The sequence below is a fragment of the Anabrus simplex genome, chromosome 2 (assembly GCF_040414725.1).
Source record: "Anabrus simplex isolate iqAnaSimp1 chromosome 2, ASM4041472v1, whole genome shotgun sequence".
NCBI lineage: Eukaryota > Metazoa > Arthropoda > Insecta > Orthoptera > Tettigoniidae > Anabrus > Anabrus simplex.
In genome coordinates this window covers 311773314-311791103 of record NC_090266.1, presented here as the reverse complement: position 1 = coordinate 311791103, position 17790 = coordinate 311773314, and the positions used below count along the sequence as shown (strand labels likewise).

Genomic DNA, 17790 nt, shown 5'->3' with positions numbered 1-17790 from the left:
GCATTATAATAGCAGACACTCAATCTCCACCTGCCCGTTCACATCCTCAGAAAGACTGTCTTAGTCATTTTCCCAACTGAAATGAACATAGGTCATTGCAATGATGTCAGTAGGAATGACATGATTAAAAAGCAATGTTTCCATATGAAATTCTCGATCAAATGAAAAACCACGCATTTTCTCCTTTTAACGAACAGTACTGCGCTTCCGATCTAACAATCCAAATTTTCAGAGCTGGAATGACCAAGCTGCAGACAATCGTGATTCGTGAAGACTCTTCGTCTTTTTGTCAGCGGGCGAGGACTCAAATAGTGGAGAGTCCCGGGGAAAAAATTATGCTCTTTTAATAATCTGTTTTGCTAAGAGTACCCGATGAGTCGGAAAATCTCAATTCACTCCACTGGCGGCGAAAAAATCTATCCGACTTGGAGGTAAATTCTTCCTGAAAACCAGGGGAGAAAGCCCCTCTTTACTGCTAATTTGGAATAAAATGAATATAGATTTAATGAAAGTGAATCGGAAGAAGCTTTTCTTAAGAAACGGATCTTTTCAGGGTTGAATTTTGAATTATTTAGTGAATCGTGGCGCTATAATTTGGAGTAGAGCTAAATTGTAATTCTAGACCAGATCATACTACTGCTACTACTACTACTACTACTGCTACTACTAAATGAGCCTCTGTCTTAAATGTGCACACTGCTCAATCAAAATAGCGCGTTAGAGTAGGGATCGAATAGCTGGAATACTATAATGAACCAATGTGCTACGTACTAGCAGTATCAGGAAATGGATGAACCAGAGGAATGGAACGCTACAGAAGAACGTTTTCTAACTCCCCAGCTATTTCCTGCCAATATTCAGTCAGGCTGTTATACTCTGTACACAGCAGTGATCCCATCTATCAGAGTTGAGTGGTAGCATAAGATACAAAGAACATCACAACAAGCAAACAAACAAACAATGGTCAATATAATGTTCTTGTAGTTTTATGTTATGCGCTTTCGATATTGTAAGCCTTCACATTTAGTTTTCTTCCGACTCTGAAATACCACTCTTATCATAGTCGGTGCGGTAAAACTGAATAAAACATAAAGGTAAGGGTGTATTCTTCCCGAAGGCAGGCCGGAACCTCCGCAGAGGTGTGCCTGAGCCGGATTTTACGTGCGGTAGGGTGGTCAGTTCTTTTCCGCTCCTCCATCCCCTTACCCCCCGCCAACAGCGTGTGGCAACCCATCCAAATCTTGACCACGCCCAATGTTGCCTAACTTCAGAGATCTCACGGAATCCGGTGATTCAACACGGCTACGGCCGCTGGCAATAAAGCATAGGCTAAATGATTGGAAATTGTATTCTCTCTAATTTTTGTTATGCAGTACTCTTCGATAGGACCAATAACTTATTGTAGGTATGTAAAAAATGCATTTTAGGTGCCTTTTCCAAAACTGCAATTTCATCCAGGGTGAATAAAATTGTTTATAGCTTAGACTGTAGTTTCTTATTCCCCGACTCTATGTACCGATTTTCATTATATTATGTTAATCCATTTTCTCCTGATTCGGCGTTGATATGGACTTAGCAACAAAAATACAAATCAATGAATGTCTCTTATCATAGCCGGTACGGTAAACATGTATGAGACAAAAATGATCGGACATTTAATTCTACATAGCTTGAATTTTGTAATATTTATCGATAAGACCACTAATAATTTAAATATTTGAGAATTAAATTTCAGGACTCCCCATAAACTACCATTTCACTCGTTTAGTAATATGCACCTTAATAAGTTCAAACAGCTCATCGAATGAAGCAAGTGACATTCTATAATATTGGAAAAAACATTTCCGGATAGCTCCTTTGTTCGCAAAACGTTAAATGAAATTGCCCAGCGGTGAGCCGATTCGATAACGCAGGGTGAGTCCACCAACGTCTTTTCTTACCAGGTTTCTTTTTTAATATTGCTAATAACTGTAGTTGAACAGCTCCGAAAACGCAACCTATTTATAGTACATCCATCGTTATAGTATGGCGTGTTTATCGCTGGTGGAGAATGGCTGCGCGTGTCGCCAGCGTTTTTGGTGCTGTTTACAGGCGTCAAATCAACTGCTCGTGTAGAATAGGCAAAAAGTTTGAGCGTTCAGGCGGGCGAACAGCGGCGTTTTACCTGCTCGTGGAGAATCAGCCTTATACAGCTGGGGATTCGGGGCGGCAATTGTCCTGCAAGCAAGACAGGCTGGCGCGCGCTAGCGACTCAGTTAATCGGGATGAAAGAATGAGTTTATTATTGTTGATCGCGCGCTGTTAAGATCGTTTCTGTGCGTAGTTTCGTCGGAGTTTTAGGCCCCTTTTTTTCTTGCATTTGTATGCTTTCCCCCACTGCCAAAGTCGTATGTTAATAATGTATGGGACATATAGAATTGTTTTGTATGTGGTAGTTTCGCGTATTTAAGTGCATCATTTTAATGAGTTGAATGTTTTTAAGTGGGTTGTGTCGGTGACAGTTTCAGGTGGTTTATTTTCTCGTTAAGGCCAAAAATATAACAAACATTATCTCCAAGTGTTCAGAGATACCTATAAATTTCCGTTCATTTTACCGTCTGATAAAGAAACTACCATATTCTTTCGCGTAATTAACGCCCTTGCATAATTTACGCATCCCAATATTTTTGGGTCCAAAGTGGACAAAAACAAATGTTCACGTATTTGACGCTCCCACAACTTCGAACATCCATCACGCAGCTCCTGATGCGTTTCGAAATAAAGATGTCAACTACTCAAGTAGCAGGCTTCCTATTGCGAAAGCGGGCATTCCAAATACAGGGCAACGTGCTGTTATTAGCCGGCACTAGTTTTACGAGTGTTTTGGGTACGGGACAGTCTGTGATCTCAAAATTGTCAGTCCACAGTATTCGAGTAATACTGCATCATACTAACTCGCGGTGATCAGTTACACCGAAACATACGGGAAGAGGGCAGCGAGTATTCAATGCCCAAATGAAACGTGCGCTACCGTGGTAACAGAAGTGCACGTCAAGCGGCCAACATGCCTCGCAAAGCATTTTGCGGACCAAAAAGCGGCAAGTTTCCGCAAGTAGAGAAGGATCTGCTTAAATATATGATTTTGTGATGCAATGTTGGATAAGCAATTTCTCACGAAATGCAGTATTTTAAAGAATGTGAAATAACCGCTGCACATGGAATCAGTGTCTCGGATTTGAAGATTAGCCGAGTCTTGATTCATTTTATGAAGAGAAATGGACTTCCTCTTCAGCGAAGAACATCATCATGCCAAAAAATGACGAATGATTTAAACCATTTTCATCGTTTTGTGATTGAGAAGCGTAAAGCGAGGAATATTTGAGCTCCCTTATAGAAACCGCAGATCAGACGCCAATCAGTTTCCATATGCCACAAAGTCGAACAATCGATAAGAAAGGATCATACAGTGTTATCGTACGCGCTACCGGAAGCAAAAAACAACGGTGTATTGCAATGCTTGCTATAACAGCTGATCTCAGAAAGCTTACACCTTACATTGATCTAAAACGAAAAACAGTGCCCAAAGCAAAATTTCCGCGAGTGATCCACGTTCGTATTCAAGAAGAAGGATGGATGGACACGTCACTCGTACAAGATTGGATACAAATGGTTTGGGGTAATGTAGCAGGGTCCCTCCTTCGATGCCCGGCCCTTTTCGTGTTGGACAGTTTTTTGGCCGGTATGTCATTGTTATGGCATTACATGAATTGTACTTTTATTAGTTCATGTTTTCACTCCAGGTCGTATTGTCAGCTCGTAATGGGAAGAATATTTTCCAGTCGGTAATCCCACGTGTCTAACTTACCTGATGTACCCTAATTGAATTTTCAGGAAAAATCTCACTCCGGAATTTTACGCCAAATGACGATAACCGCAAACGAGTTGAACCAGTTGTGTTTTGATATTATATTTGATGCCTCTTTTAAATGTAAATGAATTGTAAATATCTTAATTCCTTGAATAATTTACGCATCCGAAGTTTTCGCCTGTATTTTTCGTCAAAAAGTGCGTTAATTACGCGAGAAAATACGATATTATGCATTTTGTTGCGTGTGTCGGTGTGACATAAATATTATTATTCGTTTAAGTGTCATAAATGATAATGATAAGGTACATTTTCTTGTAACCATTTTTATGTTTTGGTAGTTTAAGATTTGAAATTTAACGGTCAATTCGCATTGTAACTCTAGATATGTATGCCTTTTATCTTGACTTTTTTTCACCTAGACCGTGGTGAAATCCAGGAATAAAAAATTCTTCCTATTTTTGGTTTCTAAAAGTGCAGGTATGCTACAGATATCACACTCCAACTAGAACTCGACGGTTCGGAGCAATACTATTTTAACTATGTATGCCAGGAATCACCCTGGAGACTTATGACTGTCACTGTTCTAGGCAGTACTGACACCTAAAAATTTCTTCAGGGTGATTTCTGACATACATAGGAACTATTAATTTGCTTTAGGTAAATCTGAAAAATGCTAGTTAAGATAGTATTGCTCTAAACCGTTGATCTACTCATGTTTGGCTATGGAGTTAAAACATCACTTGTCCCATGAGTATTGTAGAAACTAGCTCTGTTGTTCCCTTCCCTTCTCTGAATATCAGTGTATGTAACAATGTGGAATACCATCTTACAAATAAATACGCATAATTCAACCAGTGGACCAGATGTTTAATAAACACTGATGGACCGATGGTTCTCACATAAACATTGAATTGATTTGTATATTAAATAAGGATGGTTCGTGGTGGAGGTTACTGTAGTCAATTCCTAGTTCGTGAACTGTGGGCAATGGCTGAGTGGCCTAGTAAGTGGTCCTGAGGGTTGGGGTACCAGTTGCTATGGAATGGGAGTGGGCATCTTGGACACACTCTTCTGGGTCATGACCCTCCTTGTCTTTACATTGGGAGGACTGTGCAAGCCACCATGGTCCCTAGCCTGTTACAGGAGAGATCCTCACTGGGACCATGTATAACTGAGGGTTGCATCCTTCTTAACAGCAGTTTCACACCGAACATGTGGCCGCGAGGTTCGGGTCACATAGCTTGCACTCAGGAGATAGTGGGTTCGAATACCACTGTCGGCAACCTGGGAGATGGTTCTCTGTAGTTTCAGATTTTGACACCAGGCAAGTGCTGGGGCTGTACCTTAGTTAAGGCCAAGGTTGCTTCCTTCCCACTCTTAGCCCTTTCCTGTCCCATCATCACCATAGGACCCTTCTGTGTCAAAGCGACGTAAAGCAGATTGTAAAAAAAAAAAAATTGTTAAAAATCATGCAGCACACTCAGAAAATTTTAACCAAGCCTCTGACCTATGTGAGTAACAAGGTCTCACTCCCATTTGACAGGCTCCTAGGAAAGGCATGGTGCTCCAAATTCAATGTTGGCAATTCTGATCTCTCAATATAATAAATGATCGCACCATGTTGGGTCACAACTAGGCAACAAGCTAATGAAATTACTTAAATAGTTATTTAAATTAAATATTAGAAAGACTATTCCACTTAACTACCATATTCATTAATAAAGGACTTGAATTTACATTTAAGTTAACACACAAAATATCTTTCAGGTTATGTTTGTTTATAATAAATGATCTTTAGTAAATATACAATTAAACACATACATCTTATCATCTCCTTGAATAATAATTAAATTTATTTAATGCAACCGCTTATGAGCAGTGCCAACAAAAGAAAATAAACAAAGAAAGTACCAATGATGACTGCGAACTAATAAAACATCGCGACACTGACAATAGCAACTAACATGAACGGATTTTAAACAAACGGTCCTCATTGAAATGTGACAAACATTGTTGATTAGAATAATCATTACCAGTACTGTGGTAGAAGACTGAACACTTACTTCAATAATCAACACTATTAATACAACAAAGAACTATCATTGCAGACTGAACTGAATTTGTAATAATCATCAATAAAATTTAACTAAAGCACTATCATTGCAGAATGTACTGAATTTGTAACTGGACTAATGAAGATCACTGCAAATAAAATAGGCTCTGCTCATTGCAGACTGAACTGAATATCTAAATTTAAATAATGATATTCACCGCAAAGAGACCAGACACTGTAATTGCAGACTTAACTAACCGTCTAACTTCTGTAATGAATTAAATAGTGATCACCATGAAAGTAAACTCAATGCTGACTTTCGCAGACTAAACTTACATTATGAACATCACTGGAAATTAACTAATGCACTGTTATCACGGACTGAACAATATTTTATAAACTAAAGACTGTCATTGCAGACTTAACTGTCTTTAAAAACCAGTGATCTTTCCATTGAACTGGGTGTTGATTCTTTGCTATTTACAAGATATGGAATAATGACATAACAAAATATTTCTGCTTCATTACGTCCTTTTAACCCTAAAATATTAACGATCATTTGCAACAATATCCGTGTGGTCCCCTAACAAACTAAATTAAAGTACGTATGAGTCTAGCTGCTCTCACTAGAATTTAACAAACCACTGCTGTACAACTCAGATAACATAATGGTGTATAAGATAGCAAGAACAGATCCCATCTAATAAGTAAACCACAAATCCTAAATGTCGCTGCGTGACAGATGAGCGCCGTCAAAGTTACCTTTACTATTTGATAAATTTGCTGATAATAATTTACTGCCACAACAAACTAAATGTGTCAAAATTTCCCCCGTAACAATCTCTCTCACATCTCAAAGCAAAGTAATCCAGTATACTGTACCAGGAAGGCAGAGGCCCTGGCACATTGTGATGTTTGGAACATCACAGCATGTGATAAATTATTGAACTGTCTACTTAATTGATAAGATGTATATATTTAATCACTGATAGGTCATTTTTAAATTAATATGTATATATATGTGTATATATGTAGGGTTTTAATCATCCATTTCACATCATCATTTCATTTCTTTGTATCGTGGCTATAATGTATTCTGAATGAACCACATATTGGGTAAAGTATTTCAACATCATTCCTATTAATAGCTTACAGTAAATTTTCCAATAGCCGCTGTGAGGTGACCAGAGTCAGCAGGCTAATTTCAGCCCATTTCCAGGAAAAGTACGTCATCAAGGTTACGAGAGACCTTACCCTCTCCACCTCATGAAGAGACAGTTGATACATTATGAACGCCCACTTTTCGAACTTCGCTACCTGACGCTTTATTTCAGCGGGAAAGTTCAGCCTATGTGAATGAACGTAATGAAGCAACGTGATGGATTCACAGCAATACATAGGAGAAGGGATGAGACCTCGAATCTTACTGGACCATGTGATATGGTTGATGAAAGGAGACTTTCGAACCTATATACGTCGAAGACAAGACCTGGAGAGGACATTCTTATTCTCACTCATAGACACTGAGATACTCTTGGAAGACACTCTTACTACAATTCTACGTCTGCACATCGGAGAAGATTTTAACTTAGTTCACTTCGCATCTGAGTAGTACCGTAGGATACTACTCAAAAGTTACTCTCATTGGGACTTGTTATCTCAATGATGAGAGGTATAGTCAACGGGAGACCGGTTTTGACTAGTACAGGGAAGGAGAGCTTTTATTATGAATTTAGCTATGCTACTGTTCCGTTATACGGAAGAATACAAGTGTATTCTCTCCATGAACATAACCCATGGTGGTTTTGCATTTAAAATTAGGACTCATTACGACTTTATGTAAGGAGTACAGTGGGAAGTGTTAAAGCCAGGAAAAGCAGAAGTAGGACTGGAATCCAACAACAGATGACGCAGCCGGTACGAGAGATCCACCCACTATCAGCTTCAAGATAACAGAGTCTACATATGGTAAGCTAAAGGCATAAGTTACTGCAAGTCTTCGCGCAACAGTTCATTTTCTTAGAGTTAATTTCATTCAATTTTTCTTTTATTTCCGTAAGTTCAGATTTCGTTAATACGCCGTTACGTCACGTTTTTCATCCTAATAAATAGCTGTTTTAATTTGTATTGTATGAAATGATTATTAATGATCCTTAAATTCCAAGTTAGTGTACTTAATGGTTAGTGTCCCGTCACCCTACCCCTGGGAGTTCTTTGAGTCTCATGACGTATTATTATTAATTATCAACTATCGTTTTCAGGCCATAAGCTTGAAGGCTGGCGCCCATGGGATATTGTTTATTGAGAAACAGTGAAATATCATTTATTTATATTACTATTAAAGTGACCCGCCACGTTATAATACTGTCACACATCTGTGGGCTGAGTGGGTATGACACAACATCAGGTTATCAAGTTTTTTATCATGAAAGAATGGCTGAGTTGTGACATAAGGAACAGCTGTCTTTGGGAATGTTCTCGTCTCTACTGCTCCTTGTAAGTATGAGGGAGACAGCAAGAGAGGGGAACAAGGTCAAGTGACGTCAGCAGCACATGTATCTCACCTCCCCATGGAAATGTCTCAAAATTATTTTTATAACTTCTAAACGACTCGACAGATAAAATCGAATGGAAAATTCTAAATTCCCATGGAGGGAATTAGATATTTTTCACCAATAGAGCATGTCAAAAATGTCAAAAACATATCGGATGGAAGGCTTTTCAGGCGTTTGCTCTATTAACCAGTGTTTTGTCTTAGGTCTGACACTAGACTGCCTCTTATAAGGGCTTCTGATAAGTCTGCCAGCATACATCCCAGCGTCAGTGGATAGGGTCTGACACATCCCACTCTGATGAGTCTAGTGTCAGACCTAAGACGAAATGCTGGTTAATAGAGTAAACGCTTGAAAAGCCTTCCATCTGATATGTTTTTGAGATAAAAACGAGACATACACAAACGTGTAGCCCTTATCTCAAATGTACAATGTTGAAAATTTGAGATCAATCAACCTAGTAATTTAGAAGACGAGTTGAGTTTAGAAAGCATAACCACCCCTCTGTCACCTGACCCAGTGAGCTCGTTTCTAGCAGAATATACAGTAAATAGGTCAACGACTCAAGGGTATAGTCAGTTAAAATCTACAACTCGGTCATGGCTAGAAGTCAAACTGCTCCGTCACGCTTCGCGTGAGATGTATAAGTCATATTCTATAAGTATGAATTTGTGCGAGATCGTAGTAAGTGCAGTTTCAACCGCGTCATGGACGTGTGAGATGTTATAAAGTTCTATCAAACAGAGTTTCGTCGTCTGAAATTTATGAATTTCTTGAACAAGTGATCTTGCAATAGAGACTGTGCATTTAGGTAGAAATGAGAATACCAGTGTTCAATTTACCATTCGACAGTATTATGGACTTTGTTAATTTCCCATATATTTGAAATCTGTCGTGATCATTTACAGTGACAAGCACACTAGGAAATTGTGCGTGATAAATTACACTTACAATTAGTGACAATTTAATTAATTATGAGACGCATTTCTCACATACGATTACGATTGTGAGCTATTTGAAGTACTATTCCACTCAAATATTCAGTACTTAATAGGACTGTGTGTGGCTAAATTTCACGTTTTTCGTTGAACATTCGATTAGTGCCATAAGAAAAGAACTGAATATTAAGGACATTTTATGTTGAAATTAAGCCATACGAACTCTTATTATGAGAACTCTTTCATAAAAACTTCTTAAGCAGTGAATATTAGGATTCAAGAGACTTTTCTAGAAGTGACCTTAATTGCATTTATTCAAGTATTTAACGGACTGTGATAGTTATACTGAATTTCGACATAATTTGTGATTATTATGAACTGTGCTAGTGTCTCATTTCATGTCTTATAAACTGTGTGGTGAAAGACTGTGCTTTCGACTGCAGAAGCGATATCATTTTATTACTACAGTAACTTGACTTATAGCTCGAACTGTGACATCGACTATGCTATTCCAAGTCACGTATTTAATGCCATAGTACAAAAGGCGAGTGCAAACTGTGCATTCGGACTTATGTCAGTGTGAAACGCAACTCATTAATGATAATTAATAGTCCTAGAACTCGCTGTATAGTGCCAATTGAACTTTCCCGTGTTTCAACATTTCTTTTTAAAAACACCGGAAATCTTGGCGAAGGGTCGTAATATCACACTACGTAGAACGTCATATCCAGCGTGAGATTATTCGTGGTGTCTTCGAGGGACATTCGTGGTATCCAGCGAGGGATTAATCGTGGTATCTACGAGGGATTGGGATTAATCGTGGTGTCTACGAGGGATTAAATGTGATGTCGTCGTGGATGGAACATGGAATGCTGCTGGTGCTGAGTTTGAGTTCAGACTGTCCGCTGCAGAGGTTCCTGTCACCGAGCTGCAGGGCTACAGGTGATATAAGTGTATTTTACCTATTCTTAATTGAGTAATTACACTTGGACAATAACTGACCTTTTAATAATGCACTCAGTCGCTCAGTTGATCAAATGAAAAGTGCTTCGTAATTTTCAATCGTGTGAATTCTGCTTGTAGAAATCGTAGGAGACTTCAAGTCATATTTCAATGAACTTTAGGTTTCTCTTTGAAGTTGTGTAAACTGAAATCATTTCACAATAACTAGATGAACTGTAGGGCTTGTCATATAACAAGTGCACTATTTAACAGTCTTGTATAATTTGCTTAGATGAACTGTAGGATTTCTTCAGCAAGTGATTGAAATATTTAATTTGAACTATAAGATTGCTAAGCAAGTGTAAGATAATATTATGTTTAATTTTAGAAAAACATTAGGTTTTCACCACAAGTGATGGACTTAATTTGCAATTTAAAAATATTGGTAAATTAACAAGTGGTTGAATGAAGTTCTATGATCAGAGTGTTATCTGGAATTTGAGTTTATATGAGAGATCCTAGATGAACTTTAGTGTGTATTGAGATCTTAGGAAACTGATATATATTTTGAACATTATTAACATCGAGTGTATGTATCTGATTACAGCAGCTCATATATTTCATTTACGTAATTGTATTTTGAAGAGATCAATTGAAAATTTAATTTTGATGAAGGAGAAGCAGGGTGATTTGCTTGAGATTATCAATAAATATTGTCAAAAATTTTAATTACCATCTATTATTCGCCCTGCGAAATCATCCTTCTCTGTACTGACTCTAGTCGCAACCACACACTACCTGAGATCCTTTCCATGCTCTGGCCCCATAACTATTTCCCGGTACAATACAAAACTTTTGTATATCGTTTACAAGGTTTACCTAATTATTATTACATCTGGTATTAAATATTCCCAGTTGTGTGATAGGGGGCTCGCAGTGTTCTAAATATTTCATCCTGTCGGTCTAATGATTCCCTGGACCTCGCTCCTAGCCGACTAACTCCTGTCATTTTATACCTGCAGTAACTTTAGATGTGAAGAGTCACTTTTAGACGAGCCAGATTATGGTTTACCTCTTCACCCACTAATCTGAAACACACTGACCGCATGCAGTCACTTTTCTGTGCCATTGGTAGAGCCAGAATATCTGTTTGTCGAAACTTGAGCAACAATCAGATACTGGATAAGTTAAACCTTTGCCCATTAGCTACTCTCAGGAAAGTAGCCGAACTTAGATTCTTATATAACCCTGTTAACAGTTTATTTCGTACTCCTGAACTCTCGCCCTTCGTTTCCCTACATGTCCCAACTTGTAAAACCAGCATAAATCCACCCTTTCATATTCCGTATTCCTGCCTCTCTCTTGTTCAGAGGACTTTATTTATCCGTATTCCAATCCTCCTTAACTCTTTATCTTCTGACAGGAACTAGGGCGGTTTTCTTTCGCATGCCTCCTTTATTTAAATTCATCTTATAACCGTCGTGAACTGAGAACATAAGAGAGGTAACTTAAAGGGTCCACCTTTTCAATACAAATTAATGTTATAATGGTTATATTACAACATATTTACTTGGGACTAGTTACAACGCTGTTTAGCATCATCTTCAGCCAAAATGTGAGAACAAGCGTATGTACATATATACAAACATACACAATATACAAAATATAACATTATGCTTAAATGTGAGTAAAATAGGAAATAAAATAGTGAATAGGTTTTCAATCACAAGTTCAGAATTTGACAGTCATTATCAGAACAACACATGGAAGGTGAATTAAAATAGCAATCTGATCATACAAATACTAATTAAGAACTCAACTTAGTTTTTAAGAATACTTACAACACTTTAAAACATTTAAGTCCACGTTGAACTTGGTAGTCAAGGGTTTGACTTTTAAGTCACTTTTTTCATTAAATGAGATCACTTATTGACTAGAAGTACAATATTCAATTTACGTAAAATGTTTCTCTGAGAGCTGTGAAGCGAGTGTTACATCACGGCTGTGTTGTTCCCTGTGGTCTAGTGTTTTAATGTTGTAACATTATGTGTGAGGTGGAGACCATTTTTTGAACCAAGGTCCTTAAGATGTTAGCAGTTCAATGTAGGACCTCAAGCGCAAAGCTGTGACGCGTGGTGAAGAGGAACTCCTCTTCACCAAGCTGTACTCCTCTTCACCACGCGTCACTGCTTTATTGAAATGGATGGGGGGCAAACTGCAGCCTTGCCTCACTCCTTTCTGGATTGCTGCTTCTTTTTCAAAGCCCTCGATTCTTATGACTGCAGACAGATTTTTATACAGATTGTAGATAATTCTTCGTTCTCAGTATTGAATCCCAGTCGCCTTCAGAATCTTAAATAGCTTGGTCCAATCAATATTATTGAATACCTTTTCTAGATCTACGAACGCCATGTATGTGGGTTTGTCCTTCTTAATTCAATCCTCTGAGATCAGACGTAATTTCAGGATTGCTTCACGTGTTCCTACATTTCTTCTGAAGCCAAATTGATCTTCTCCCAACTCTGCTTCAACTTGTCTTTCCCTTTTTCTGTAAATAATCCATGTTCAAATTTTGCAGGCATGAGATACTAAACTAATTGGAAGGAAAATAAAGCATGACGACGACGACTTGAGCTTGCCGCAACACTTGGCTGTAAAATTCAGAATCTGTTCCCACTAATATCTTCAAAATAACACAAGTAGGAATGTCACTGGCTATTAAAAAACACCAAATTATGTGCACAGAAAGCACAATTTTGATGAGGACACTACCTACTCATAGACGTGACTATTCCATTGCTTCTCCACATAATATACATTGATTTTTCTCATGTTTCTCTCTTTGACCCTTGTTCTTATATATACTCATTAGCCACCATACATAACCTCTTGTTTCTCTATTCGTAAATTTTCACGAATTTTGAATAATTGTGTAGAATTCTAATTACTGTATGTTCTTTTGGTTTTACATTCTGCCATGATCATCTGCTTCTCACTGTCTTTCAATCTAATAGTTACTTTCTTACTCAGCTTCTTTTCTTCATTTTTGATCCCTCTATCCCAACAGTCTTCCATTCCTATTCTGTCTGGCATCCTTCTTACTTTGCTTAGCTAGTAACTATCATTTAAATGTTTCATCACATGTTGGCAAGCGAAATTCATTATTTACCTTCCATTTCCTGCTCTTCATTTAACCAACATGTTATTGTATACTTGTATACTTAGATCTTCACATATAATTCTAACTCCACATACATTCTGGTAGACCCATTATTATTTTTTAAAACTTAATACCTATTACATACAGGATGTATCAGAACATTACGGACAAAATAATTGAGGATGCTCTTCGTATTATGTTACGAACGATGGTGCAATCGGATTGGCTGAGAATCTTTCCTTTTCGAGAAAGTGAGGTTGCTTTTTTTACTTTCGGATGTGCAGTTTATCTTTTACAGTATATATGCAATTGTAAATAACAAAACTTATTTTAGAAGGTTCTGTTTATGTACATACATATGTTATAAATATTTTAATGTAGCTATGAAAATGTCCTGCAACAATCTCCTACGCTGATGATGGCAAATAAAGTTGCCGAAACTGGTACCAAAAATGACAACAAAAATGTGATATTTCAATAATTTCACTATTCTGTAGTATTGAACAGGTGGAAAACCCTACCTTTATCTTTGATTGTAAATTTCGTTTCAATACGGACCAAAAATGAAATTTTTGACATTAAACATCTTAATGAACTTGCCGTATTTGCTATGCCAGAGCTCTACCACTATTGCGCTTTAGGGAAGAGAGAGAAGGGTAGGGAGAGGAAGTGGGGTGTATGATAGAGACAGGGATAATGCTCCATGCGTATGGACAAGTTCGACTCGCACAGGATTTGTCTTGTCTCCTACAGGCAATATCCCCAGTTCCTTTATTAAACAGCCGTAACTGCACACACAGTACAAGAACACACTGTAATTAAGACAGGTTTGTCAGTCAAGGAATGCACTAGATCGTTTCTCCTCTTGTTGCTTGGGCGCGCAGTTACATTCTTTATTATTTAACATGACCGAAGATGCTACATTCTTGCCCCGCAATTGTGTTTTCCCTCACTCACAACACAGTAAATGGAATCAAATACCTCCTAACGAAGAAAACAATACACCCAATGGTTAGATTACAGTAGATATTGAATATGCACCCCTTCTACTTTGATGCATAGTTCACAACGGTGTAGTAGTGACCTTTGGACTTTGTTCAGGATGTGTGGTGTGTCGTCCATTACTTCTGTCTCCCACTTCCTCTCCCTTCCTTTCTCTCCTCTGACGCACAGCAACAGGCAGCGGCTGGCTCTTTGGCATAGCAGTTAGTAATTATAATAATAATTATTACCAAGGATGTTATAGGAAACACTACCATAATCGTGAAGGAACAAGAGTTCATTGAGAGAACCAAACAAGTTTTTTCAAACACCACCTTCAAAGATATTTAAAATGATCCAATCAATAATATCCCCAAAAAAGTTAACCACTTGACGTACTTTGATGGATCTCCCCATCCTGGCTCTCGACTGCACTCCGGTACAAAGACGGATTTCTCCGTCCGTGCGTAGTGTTTATTTCCAGACCTGCTCCAAGCCGGTTTCCTTTGTGAAAGGATTTGGTATTAGAAAGGTAACCTCTTGACAGATGGAAGCACTGTTTTATTCCATTGATGTACTCGATAAACACTTCTGTGCAGTTATTCCCTGGAAAGAATAACCTGTACCTTAGCAACCTCATCATAAGCAAAATCATGGCTGCCTCCAAGATGAGTGGCGAAGCGATTATAAGGGAATTTTTACAAGAGAGCGACTTTGATATAGAAATAAGCGACAAAGAATTTAGAAGTGAAAGTAGTTCATTTTACAGTGACGTGAGCGCTGGTAGGGGTGAACAAAGTACTGTTTTGCTGTCAAATGTGTCACTGGATTTTAGGCCTACATCTGATGCCATACCAACGACTTCTAATCATATTTTACACAATAGGGAATGGAACTGGGAGCACCTAAGTAATACTTCAGAGTGCAATTTATGCATCGCAACTGGTGAAATAGTGTTGTTCAAAGGTGCCTAGGACAATGCCCGAAAGTACTGCAAGTTGTGAACGAATTTCTAACAGCAGACTATTGGGAACATCTAATCAAAGAGACAGATGCTTGTGCAAGTAAATGTCTTGTATCAGCTGCCAGAAATATAAATAGCGTAATGACATATGAAAAAGAGCACTGGCTTCCTGTATCTGTGGATGAAATTAAGGCCAGATTACCTTGAAATGGTAAAGTATGATGGCAAGAAGTAGTTCAGGCCCAATCTTGTTGTTACAACTGTGCAATGGGTGGTGCTGATTCCCATGACCAGAGACTCGCATCATTCCCTTTGATGAGGAAGTATGTAAAAGGATACAAAAATATATACTTCTACATCCTAGATATGACACTTCTGAATTCCAACATCATTCATCGCATCCTCAACCCTGACAAGAAGCTAGTAGGCTTTACCAGCTTCTGGATCAATTTGGCCGAACAGCTGTTGCCAAGTGTGACCTTGCCTAACTATCCGAAACGACGATGCTCAATCCCGGGGTATACATCACAGAGACTTCAGGGGAAGCGCTGGGAACACTTTCCTACCAAAATACCCCCAACAACGAAGAACGTTACCCCATCATGGAGATGAAAAATCTGTGTGACATGGGGTCTGAGTAAGGAATCTTCACTTGAATGTCACCGGTCTAAGGTGGCGCTGCACGTAGATGGCTGTTTTATGATCTACCAAATGCATAAAGACTTTAAAAAGTACATCTGACAGTAGTTTGGATATTTCCTCTCATTAGGTTGTTGGAAAGCATGCTTTTTCAGTGTTGGTGATAATATCATGTAAAGTAATGAAAATAAATGGTACACCAAGGCATAAATTAGTTCAATTAAATGGTATGTGAATGGGTTAAAGCAAGTACTGAAGAATACATGTTTCATCCTAAATGAGCAAGAAACCCCCGTAAGCTTATAATCATGAATCCCGGTATCCCTCCAGCACGATCTTTGCCTAAAATTCGTAAGGAAGGCATTCCTGTTAGACCTATTATCACTTTTGAAAATAGTTCTACCTACAAAACTTCAACTTTTGTTCATAACTTTCTAAAGAAACATAAATTTTCCAATAGTAGATCCGTCAAGAATTCCATAGAACTGTGCCAAACCTCAGTGAAATTAGAGCTGCAACCCCACCATGCAATGCTTTCATTGTTTGGCTTTAAAAACATGTACTCTAATATACCTGTTAAGGAAACTATAAACTTAATTCAAAATCATCTTTTTAAACACAGTAAATTAGGTAGACATGAAGTTGACAAGTTTACAACTGTCCTGAAGTTCATTTTATCCACTAATTATTTTTCTTTTAACAGCACAGTTAATGAGCAAGAATGTCTACCTATGAGAGCTCCTGCTTCAGGTATACTGGCAGAAATATACATAGACCACTTGGAAAATACAGAATTCTCAATGACATTAAAGTAATCTTTTACTGGGCCGGAGTTGTTGACTATGCTTTCGCTATAGTCGATGAAACAGAAATGAATGGTGTATCAATCTCAGATTTTTTAAATGAGATAGACAAATATATTAAATTTACACTGGTTCGGAAATCAACAATTCGATTAATATTTTGGATTTAATGTTAAGCCTTCTGCTTACAAGGTAACTGATCTGTCGGTACCCACAGTTCCTGTGAAAACTGTCATGGTAACGATCCATTGTTTCTGGACTTTATTGTTATTATTTCGTTCTTTACATGCCATATAGCAGCATTTTGGACGGAATAAGAAGAGCACAGTTTTAACTCTCGTTATACTCTGTGGGAGCTGCTGACTCTCCGTATTTATCAATATCCTTAGTTAAAAACATGCTCACTGGAATTCAGTGTCTTGTTTACGTCGTGGTTGGCAGCAAACATGCGAACATTTCTCTCTGTTTTTGTTGATGGTACTGATTACATAGTCAAATTCAGCAGTATCATAGGCATTATATTTAGCTTACTTGCTAGTTCATTATTTAAATAGTTTTCTTAGGTACACAAATTAGGTGTGTATTGTTAGTGAAGTGCTGTAGTCGGATATAAATCATTTTGCTTAGGCCTAGTTATTTATCACGCGCGACATGGCGAAGAGAGTTCATTTAGCTGATGATGATATCACGGAATATCTTGACAATTATTCAAGTGATGTTCCTTTGTCCGAATCAGAGAGTGTAGATGAAGATGACGATAATGATGATGATGATGACGATGATGATAATCCAGCACCTCCAGTAAGAAATGTGTATTTTATGCAAAAATGGCAGACTTTATACAATGATACTTCACTTTATACAATTTAATCTATTCTTGTATCTAATGCACATAGAATCTTGATATTTAC

The 17790-nt window shown here is 37.9% G+C and overlaps 1 protein-coding gene across 15 annotated transcripts in view; it reads left to right on the top strand.

The window, feature by feature from the left end:
- The window catches only part of Pur-alpha (Purine-rich binding protein-alpha), an 876587-nt gene that overhangs the window by 194010 nt on the left and 664787 nt on the right, over positions 1-17790 (top strand). The window lies entirely within an intron of this gene.